Consider the following 11687-nt stretch of genomic DNA (forward strand, 5'->3'; position numbering starts at 1 on the left):
AGAACTGCTTATCGTAGAGGGTATAATAAGCCTATAAGAAGTCTGCTCTTCAGCTTGGAGATAAAGAGTTTTCCAATTGTTTTTCCTTCTATAAGGAAAAGCATTTTAAAAATTCTTTACCTGCCAATATTATTTCCTCACTAAAAGCAGTTTCCATCTTCAATTTGTAAATTGTGAACCATTTCTCCCATAAAACGTATTACAAAACCTGAAGAATAAGTCCCAAAGTGTTCCTTGTGGCTCTTAGTTTTGCACGAGTGGTACAAATTGTTCAGAGAAGTCCCTTGGAGATGAATGTCCTGTCTGAACAACTGGTTCTTTTCTGTTCAGGAGCTTATGCAATGCTCATCCCTGTAGTATCTGAGCACCTTTTCTTCTTTTGGGAACAGACTGTATCTTTTAAATCAATCCATATTTGTTGCAAAGAAAATTTCATGTTTTGCTGAATTATAACTTCTTTAAACAATCCAAAGTAGTGATCTCTTGATAAAGTGCCTACTACTTTAATGATCCAAGTCTATTTATCAAAAAAGTAAAACAATGGTATTACCTGTGACTGCCAGAAGTTGGAGAAGTGTTTGTTTACTGTCCCCTCTCCTAAGCTTGACTTTCACCTTGACCAGTACAGATAGATATACTACTTCTGGGGGAATTCTGTGCCAAAACATTAAAAATTCTGCGCACAAGATTTTAAAATTCTGCACATTTTTTGTCAAAATAACACTATATAATCACACCAGTTTCAATTATCTTGAAATGTAACTATGAAAAATGCTGTCAGAGAAATGGAAGATGCTGGGGTATTCCAGAGATCCCATGCAAGTTTACGTATAAAAATAATTATTTGTAAGGCATAGATTCTCTGCATGGTACTGATAAGCATGTATGTGATGATCATCCAGTGAACCTGAAACAGATGCAAAATATTTCCCAGAAAGAAAAGGAAACACTCCCTCCAATCTCTCTCTCTCTCTCTCACACACACACACACATCTTCAAAGATGAAATTGTCAAATGTTCAGCATCTCCAAAATGGCAGCCACTCATATTTTATAAGCACATAATCATGTCAGATGTAACAGTTTCATGTGGTCATCACATGTCATGAAAGATGATGATGCTGTTATGGCTTTGTTCAATCAAAATACACCTTTGAGCCAGCTCCTATCATATGATGCAATATTTAACCTGGCAAAAATCGGCACGTCCCAGCCTATAATAAGAACCTTTACTCTGATTGCAACTCTATCTTCAAGGGTTTTTCAACTTCATAAAAAGAAATGTACCTCTGCCCATCAAGATTTGTGTGAAACTATAAATGAGTTAGAAGATCACACATATTCCACAGATCATCAACAGCAAGGCACTATCTTTCTGAGTTGCCAGGGAGTACTAGGCTCCACTCTGCCCCAGACTCTGCTCCAACTCCACCCCTTTCCCCAAGTCCCACCCCTACCCTGCCTCTTCCTCCAAGCGCACCCCACCCTCGCTCCTCTCCCTCCTGCACGCTGCTGAATAGCTGATCCACAGTGGACAAGAGGTGCTAAAAGGAGGACCAGCTAATTGGGGGGGCTGCCAGCACCATTTTTTTTCTTTGGTGCTCCAGCCCCAGAGCACGCATGGAGTCAGTGCTTATGATCAACAGTACAAGAGCATTCTGGCACCTCTAAAACACATTTCCCAAATCCCCTAAAAGTTACTACACAAGTAATGCTATGACAGCTATAGCCACTAGGATAAGGTACGGAAAAGATGACCTGAAAAGTTTGGAAAGACCACTTGAAGAAATTAAGAAATACAGGATTACTGAAAGAGTTTCACAACCATGATGAGAAGTCCTGTTTAAGATGGAACTAAGACGTCAAACACTTTTTGATAAGGAGCTCAAAGAATGCATGCCAAAAAAAAAAATTGCAAAACTCCAGAGTTGAACAATTTGCAGCCTTCAAAATGGCACCATGTATCAATACCAAACTGTCAGTGCAGAGCAGAGTCCTAAAAAATAGACAATGGAAAAAGAAATGGCAGTGGATTGCAATGTGCTTGCAAGTGTACTAGCTGCAGAAATAACGACCAATCTCATCAATTTTAAAAGGCATGTTATGAAGTAGGAAACTGATTTTAAAAGCCATTTCATGTATGATGAAATCCAGTAACACAAGAACATTCCATTTTCAATCTATTGTACTCCTGGGGAATGTCTAACGCACGTGCATATGCAGAATTGTGGGATAGGAAAAGTCGCAGATGAATAATGTTGAAGTGCTCATAATGAACACTTTTTGGTGTGGTACCAATTAAGGGGGAGGGAGATGACTAGAGGCATTTATGACTGAAACTTTTCTACAAGAGCTTGAAACAATGTCCTTATCTGTTGAAAACATAGCCAAGGCTATGATGATTGGGAGTAATAATGAAAGGTAAAGACCATAAGTGGTGCAAAGAGAATGATGGAATCAATCTATGGCCTTTTTCTTCCTGCAGTGCGCATTCTCTGAATTTGGTTGTCAATGATCTGGCAAGATGCTGTTTTGAGACAAGCAGTTTCTTTGACCTGGTGCAATGTGTTTGTGTGTTTTTTTCTCAGGCTCAGCACACCGTTGGGAAGATTCTGACTTGCCATTGAATCCTCCAACTGGGAAACCACTTAGACAAGAGGGGAAGGTCGCAGCTGGATGCTTTTAAAGCTCTTTGGCTATGAAAATTGGAAACATTTATGAATGCCCTAATTGAAAATTTCTGATGATAGCACGCTTTACTGGATCAATCTGGCAATATGGCATGTTCAGATGCAGGAAGCTCTTGCAAATGGCCTTTCACAAGTTCAAATTTGTTGACTTCACGCCTCATTTGTGGTATAAATATCCTTCAGAATTAACCTCACTATAAAAACAGCTTTAGGAAAAACTTGAACATAAATTCTGCTATTCACAAAATTGCAGCAAACTAAAAATTTTTGGAGGAATGCAGAAGTGATGAGGGTGTCGAAAGAACACTGGTAAGTCTCTCGAGCTTGCGAAGAAATAGACTTTCCAACAGAATTTGAACCGAGCAGTTCACATTCAGCAAGAAAAACAGGAGGTTTTCATATGAAGGACAAGACATAACCATTCAGACCAAAACAAAAGTTCAAAGGTGGAATTTCATACTTGGCATGTCGCTTGATACTGCGTGTTCACCTTGGTCGACAAAAGATTTCAACAGATGCAGCAGAGCAGAGTCAGTAGTTTGGCTTCTATGTGATATCCAACATAGAAAACAGCAAAACGAAAAAGAAGAAGTTTGTATAAACCTGGAGTTGGCATTTGGAAATCATGAAAAGTCAAAAGACATTGATGCTTACAGATTTGTGTAGTGAGTTCAATCTTTTCAAACATTAAGAAGACAGCCAACTCCCGAAGTACTGAAGTGTTGTTTGTGAAATAAACTCTGACAGTATTCAAAAATTTATAGGCTAACACATTTTTAACTTTGGCCAAGTTACCGATAGCTAGTGGGGAAGTAGCTTTCAAGTTATAAATGATACAAAAACATATCCTGTGTTCATACAATGGTGCAAGAGAGACTTGTTAGACTTGCCACAATGTAATGAATAGAGGCAGAAATAGCTGGGGAAACTGGAGCAAAAGAACTAGTGACAAATTTTCAAAACTTGAAAAGCAAGAAAAGTCCATGTTTTAAGAAGCAACATGAGTGTTTTTCTCCGGAGTGTTTTGTAATAACAGGTTAAAATTTCATAAAGAGTTTTGTTATTCTTACTGATTGGATGTGGTGGTAAAGGCAAGTTTAAAGCGAATAGCATAATGGATGATTTGGATTTGTAATAATAAAATTAAATTAACATTTTTAATGCATTTTTATTTGAAATTGGACTTGAAATATCGATCTAGCTGTTGTGTACAAAGCTATTCTGAAAATTTCATGTCTCCTATTTTATCTGATTTCAAGAAACATTGGGATGGACAGACCAGACAAATCGAATAATTAAGCCTCTGTTTTTAAAAAAAAAAAAAAAAAAAGAAAAAAAAGAAGGAAAAAGCTTAAAGGTATTTAAAAGGAAAAGGAGGGCAAAATGTTTCCCAGTTTTAACACAAAAACCTCAGCCTAGATGTGCCTTGGGTTTGGGGAGTGGGGGACGTGATTGCATGGTCGCCCGAGGGCAGACCAGTTGCTGGCAGCTAGTCTAGGCCACCCTAGTTTGTTTTTATGGCAGGGGGTGGGACTTGGGAAGACCTGGCTCCGACCCTGTGCCAGTTCACTGCTAGTCAAGACGGGGCTGGGGAGGATGGGACTCCTTCCCCTGCCGGCATCAAGATTTCGCCCCAGCTCCAGGAAGCTCTGCAAAGCTACCCTCACCCTGCTTCCTGCACCCATTGCTCCTCGCTGCAGGGGAGCAGCTTCCGTAACAGGGATCCTGCTCCACCCCCCAATCCCCATGCTCCAGATCTCTCATATCCAGACCCCGCGCCAATCCTCCCCCTCGAGCACACCCTCTCCGCAGCTGAACTACCTCACGAGTCATTGCACCCAGATTCCCACCCTACTGAGCCCTACTCCCACATCTGGACCTGTCATAGCTTTACTACTCGATCTGAAGAACCTTAAGAGTTCAGAAAGTGAGATGGCTAAGCATGAAACCTCCAGTTAAGTTACCAGCCTTAGATCGTGATAGCGCTGCCACCAGCCAGATTCAGGCCTGGTGTCACTCTGGTCTCACAAAACCTTCCCTGGGGGGTGGGGAGGGGCGCCCTAAGACTCAGCGATAGCCTGAGGTCTCACAACAATGGGAGGAATAACCCCCGTCCCCTTGTGGCCTCGGTTTACTGTTCCCTCCCGGTTCCCCTCCGGTGACCCCAAGACACGCATCACCCATGTTTCAAATTCTTGAACGTCACGAACCAGAGAGATCAGGTTTTCTCTCACCTCATCAGCATAGTCCCTGCAAATGCACAGCTTTGATCTACACAAAGAGATTTTCTTTCCCCCTGTCTCTGCTTCCTCCCACCAATTCCCTGGTGAAGCTGCGACTCAATCCCTGAGCCCCAACTAGGAATAAAATCCAAACGGTCTTAAAGACCATTTTTATATAAAAAGAAGAAAAAGACATAAAAAATGGTCTCTGTTCAAGGTGACAATACATAGGGTATTGGCTTAAAAGAAAAAATGAAATAAACAGCCTTATCCAAAAAGAAAACAATTTAAAACATTCCAGCAAACTACACACATGTAAATACAAAAAACAATATAAGCCTATTGTCTTTCTACCTTTGTACTCACAACTTGGAAATAGAAGATTAGAAGCCTGGAGATAGAGTGATCCCCTCAGAGACTAGAGAGCAACAGAACGAGACAAAGAACACGCACCCAAAACTTTCCTCCTTGAATGTGAAAAATCTTGTTTCCTGATTGGTCCTCTGGTCAGGTGTTTGGTTCCCTTTGTTAACCCTTTACAGGTAAAAGAAACATTAACCCTTAGCTATCTGTTTATGACAGGACCCCACCTTGTGCTCCTCACATCCAGACCCACCCCCTGCTGAGCTCTATCCTCCCCACATCCAGACCTCCCTACCTGAGCCCCAACCACCTTCACCTGGACCCTCCTGCAGAATCCCATTACCGTTGCATCCAGAACCACCCAACAAGCCACTGTGCATCCAGATCCACCCCCCACCCAGATCCCCTACTGAGCCACCTGCAACCAGATTGCCCCAGACAGCACCCTCTCAACCCACACCTGGATCCCCCACACTAAGCCCCCCACACTTGGATCCTGCCTTGCTGAGCCTGCCTGCCCACACCTGATGCACCTGGCACGGGGAGTTGGGGGTTACTCCTGGAGCATGCCCAGTTCTTGCACTGTGTCAGGGTTGGGTGCAGCCTCACCACTGAATCCATGTCTGGGGTCGGGGGAGCTGCACAGTGATCTCCCACCTCTGTGCAGCCAGTGTGGCCTGTGCTCCCAAATGCCATGCTGCAGTCACTACATTTGACTGATAAATAAAATTTGCAGAATTTTAAAATCCTATGCACATAATTTTTTTGGCACATAATTTTTTAAAAATTTTGGCGCAGAATGCCCTCAGGAGTAGACATTAAAGACTCCGGTGTTTGTGCCCAGTTGTCTACGTTTACTGTGCAAGATGTTTATGGTTCCATTTATGTTGCAAAAATGGTACTTGTGACTCCTCTTTGATCCTTTCTGTCAAGATTACGTTACTGCAACATGCTGTCTCAATGGTGGTTAGTTACAAGGAGTGCAGTATTCTTAATAAACCTATTTGGTGCCAGCACTCTGCAACAGAAAACGTGGTGATTCTGAAAGCCCAAGATGAGAGAGAGGCTTAGGGACTATAATTACAAAAACGGATCCTGTAATAGGCTTGTTTGGAAAATACAGGGCTAGATTGTCTTGACTGGTTGTTTTCGTCCATTTGTTTGTTTGTTTGAAACTATGAATACAAAGTGTTGTGTATGACCCAGCTTTATGGGTGGGGGGCTAAAGTTAAAAAATAATAAAACAATAGTTGTGGAATATCACTTTAACGAGTAGTTTTGTACCATAACTAAATCTGTCCACTTTTAATAATGATCTTCTGTTCCAAGTTCAGAGTTTTCTTTCTTTATCACTACAATCCCTATATTTTTGAAGAAGTTGCAGGGGGGCGGGCAGGGGCCTAAAGCCTGGCCAGACCCAGAGTTGTCTCTGCCATGTAAAGTGATCAAGTGCTCAAGAATTCAAAAATGAAGAGAAAAGCAATATTAGTTATCTCTAAAGATATTTGTTAATCATTCAACATCAAAACTCGAAGCACACCAAATTAAACAGACCATTAGTGAAAGACGAATTCTGTCTTTGGAATAAGCTGGCAACAAAATGAGCCAAAAACTTGCCAGATGAGATCAGTGATATTAATAAAATGACTGGAACCTGGAAAATGGCTTTTTGATGAAGTGATTGGTCATTCTACACTTTGCTTCATTTATCACAGATAGTTATATAGAGTTTGGCATGTTGTAGTTACCCATACAAGAATACTGCAGAAGAGAGATATTTTTATAGCTGTTTCAGACAGAAAATTGCTCTCAACAAAACCATTCTTCTGGTTTATTTAACATTGATATTTAGGGATTTGGACAGTACTGTGGTATATTAGATTTCCCATGCAAGATATGTAATTATTACTGACTCCATAAAACAGCAAGAAACAGCAAAAGGAAATGGTAAAATACTGTTGTCTTTTGTAGCAACATAGACTATCAGGCTTGGAAGAGAACTCAGAAAATCATCTAGTCCTACTGCCTGCTCAAAGCAGGACCAATCCCCAGACAGATTTTTGCCCCAGATCCCTAAATGGCCCCCTCAAAGATTGAATTCACAATCCTGAGTTCAGCAGGCCAATCCCTCCCCCTAATTTGATCTGTAATGGGGCACTTGGATTTGAACCAAGACCCACTTGATCTGCAGGTAAACACTCTACCATTGAGCTATATCCCCATGTATCTTCCAACACTGATGCAGGGCAAAGTTTCTTATGAGAATATACAGTTTGCTAAAATAATCCACACAACTATGATATAAACAGTTTTAAATGTAGGTCCACTCAGAACATATGACCCTCTCACAGACGTTATATTACTTCTCTCTCTCCTGTAACTAATAGCTCTATTCCTCAGCACTTGTGCATGGGAAGGGGCATGTGAAACTGGGAGACAATCTCCCTGTTTATAAATATTGTTGCTCCTTGGCCTGAATGATTTAGCCAATAATCAGGGCCTTGCTAGGTTGTTTCTGTTAGGAAGAGACATTGATAATATGAGTCAGGTATGTCTTTGATGAAATCATGTTTATTTACAAAGTCTGTTCCGCTAAACACAGTCGAAACAAACAACAGCAGGCAATTTTCTTGCTGATAATTTCCAAGCCTGCCTTTCCAGCAGCTCAGTCTCTGCTCCCTCTCAGGGACACAGGTGTATCTACTTCTCTGGCTGTCTGCTTGCTTTCCCTGACTTTTCCCCTGACTTTCTGATTGCTTTGGGTGGGATCCACAAAGGGAAGTAGGTGTTGCAACCAGAGGAACCACTTGGGGTCTCATGCTAGGGGTGTGTATGTTTGTGTGTGAAGTCGAAATAATTTATTGAATGTTTCATGAAATTTAACCAATAGCATCAGCTATGTGAGCTAACTGAAACAGCAATTCTGAAGTCTATGAAGAAGCGACAAAACAAGCAAGTAATAACTCTCTGGGACTGAGCCAGCGCTGCCCAACCCTGCATTATTAGGAGATGGTGAGGACCAGTAGTGTGCTGGGGTCATCTTGCTGGTTGTAACCAAAGCTTGTGGAAATCGAAGTGGGGCTGTGAAGCTGTAGACAGGCTGCTGGAGTAAGAGCTGCTGAACCAGGCCAGTCTAAGCACACAGACGCTCAGGGTCTGACCTGCATGCTTCTTGCTGACTGCGAACATTGCAGGATGGGACCTACAGTAGCAAGGTACCCAGGGTTACAGGGTATGTAGTGACACCCCTCATTGGTCCAGACTGCATCCCCAACCCTTCCCAGACTGTCACAGCAGGCCTAGAACATCCCGTCCCTCCCCGTCCAGCTGTTCATCTCTAGGTATTACAATAAATGCATCTGAGAGCTTTGAGCTGGCTACACACTTAGGACCCAATCTTGTAATGTGCTTGCACAAACAGAGCCATGCCCCCAAGGGGGCTCTGTGTGGGCACAGTGGATCTGTCCACAAAAAGCTCATTGCAACAACAGGAAGCCTTATTAGAAGAATAAGGCCCCCTATAGAAAACACCTTTTCATCAATAAAACCACAAATAAAATTATTTGACAAAGATTGCAACCTATCCTAATATATTGGAGCAATGTCTGGGGCCTAATTTTAACAGCTAAGTACCCCATGTCTGGAACAAAACATCAGTGGAAACAGATATACATGTACATTTTATGTATGCTTCAGAACTTGCCTAACAATGGCATTATGACAAAACTGCATACATGGGCAGTGGGTGAACATGGCCTTAGGGGAGGCTAGCCCCCGGACTCTCCCCCTCTACCTGAGGCCCTGCCCCTTCTATCCCTGCTCTCCTGCCGGAGCCCAGAGCATCCCCCCCACAGCCACAGCCCCCCCGCGTATCCCCAACCCCAATGTGCTGGGCAGGCAGTGCAGACGGAGCACCACCAGCCCCAGAGCACCAGGCGGGCAGTGCAGCCAGCAGCATAGTTCCAGTGCCGGGAGGACGGGTGGCACGGTGTAGCTCCAGCCCGGGGGTCTTGGGTGCACCACAGCCCCCAGCCTGCCTGCCCCAGCCTCTCAGCCACAGAAGGGAACAGCAGCAGGATTTTCTTGTTCCAAATCAACCTACAATAAAGGACTTACATACAACTCATTGTAGGATCAGGGGCTCAGTGTCTAAGGAATTCATACAAAAATAATAAACATGGCCCTGATTCCACAAGCACCAATACCCTTAAATTTAATGGGATTGCTCAGGTAAGTAAAATTATGCACATGCTTAAGTATTTGCAAGATCAGGCCCTATGAATGTGGAGGATTTCAAATGGGGATGAGTGAGGGCAAGAGAAAATGGTAGCAAGTTTCTTTTACAGAGTTCCTTAATATTATTCCTCTTTCTCTGATAGAGTATTTATACACTCAGGAACTAAATTACTGCATTGTAAAATCATCCCTTAATTAAAAAATTATCTATACCAGGGGTTCTCAAATTGGGGGTTGGGACCTCTCGGGATTGTGAGGTTATTATGTGAGGGATCGTGAGCTGTCAGCCTCCACCCCAACCCCGCTTTGCCTCCAGCATTTATAATGGTGTGAAATACATAAAACAGTGTTTTTAATTTATAAGGGGGGGTCACACTCAGAAGCTTCCTATGTGAAAGGGGTCACCAGTACAAAGGTTTGAGAATCATTGATCTATACTAACTACTTAGAACTATAGTAGTATAACTACTCTTAGTGATTAGGTCAAAGCAAGGAAAATAATGCTCATGTGTCATGCTTTCAGGGGCAATTCAGACCAGTAAGCAGTTATGTCACTGCCGGCCCTATAACCCTAGCTACCTCAAATGCTTTGCTATTGTAACTTCTTGCCTGGGACAGTCACAGTCAGCAACAAGAAGGCAGGTCACACTCTGAGTGTCCGTGTATAACTGCAGCCCTGATCCAGCAACTCTGACCCCAGCAGCCTGCCAGCAAGTCAGATTCCCTGGTCTCTACCAACTTTGGTTACAACCAGCAAGATGACCCCCAACCATTCCCAGTCCCAAATTTTCCCAAAACTGTGTGCCATGAAGTGTCCAGCACACTCCAGAACAGCTCAGAGAAATAAGGTTCATTGTTCCTGTAAAGAGATAAAAACACATTACTACTTTTCAGCTAAACAGGGATACATACATCCTTCCCCTTAAACACAGCACTGAGTTGGTTTATAGTAAATATAAATAACTGTATTAAAAAAGAGCATAGATTATGTGAGTTCAAGTAAAAGGATTGAAGACAGAATTACAAGTAAAGCAAAACAAAATATGCTTCTAATGGCTAAGACTTAACCAGCTACAAGTTTTGCTTAAGATGGTTTCTCTCATCAGCCATTCTTCTCCCCAGCCATGGCTGACTTTCCTTCAGTCGAACTTTCCACAAAAGTAAAAGCCGCTGGCTTCCCTTGTCTTCTTAGGAGAAAATATTTGCCTAGGCAGGATTCTCACCTATATTCAGCTCGAGACTTCAACCCCCGCTCCCCACACCTTTGGTTGAAGGCCCCACCTTTCTCAGCTTGCAAGAACTCTGGCCTTCTGTGTCTATCTAGCAATGGATGCCAACAATGGTTTTTGTCCTTGCTTAAATTTTCCAAAGTTCAGTGAATTTGTTTCAAGAGGTAAAATGACCTCATTTTATTTGTTCCTTCCTGTGCGCTTTCCATCCTCTGTATGATTTAAATGTAAATAGCACTTCCATTGTTTCTGATTCCACTATGCTTGATTTACATAGGTGACAGGTAGCCATGACATTCCCTCCTGTCTGGGCATACTGCAGAGTCTAATATCAATGAGTATTCATAATTCCTTACATAGTGTTAATACATACATCTCACAATGAGTGTAATCACCACTTTCTCACTAGCTTTCAGAAAAGACCTCACTCTATACAATTTTGTAATACAATATTGTATGCAATCAGTTGCTTTAGCAGCTTATCATTTGAGGTTCAGCCTCCTGTCTTCATAGACCAGTAAACCTTTGAAATGGATCCTTCTGAAGAATAAAACCCAGACCAAGCATCTCTCTCCTGCTGGGTATAGACTCCTTGCTGTCACTTCTCCCACTTGTCAGTGTGACCTTTGCCTCCACCCTTTGCTGGCCTGATGGGGCTGCGTGCTGTTTAGATGTACAGTGAGGGAACACCTGCTTTGCACAGCTGCTCTGCACACACTTTAGCCACACGTCCAGCATGGATTTCTAATCCCCAGTGCCCATCACGGCCCCACACCACTCACAAATATTAACGATCAGAGAGTTATTAGTTAGCTAACGCCACAGGACACGACACCTTCCAGTGCCAGGTTGTAACACCACCGTGGAGGGCACCCGCCCCGCCAGGCCGGCTGAGACTCCCTGCTGGATACCAGGCGGGCTGTGCCTTGCCCTGGGGCTGTCCCTGCT

Source organism: Chelonoidis abingdonii, chromosome 1 (genome assembly GCF_003597395.2).
Source record: "Chelonoidis abingdonii isolate Lonesome George chromosome 1, CheloAbing_2.0, whole genome shotgun sequence".
Taxonomy (NCBI): Eukaryota; Metazoa; Chordata; order Testudines; family Testudinidae; genus Chelonoidis; species Chelonoidis abingdonii.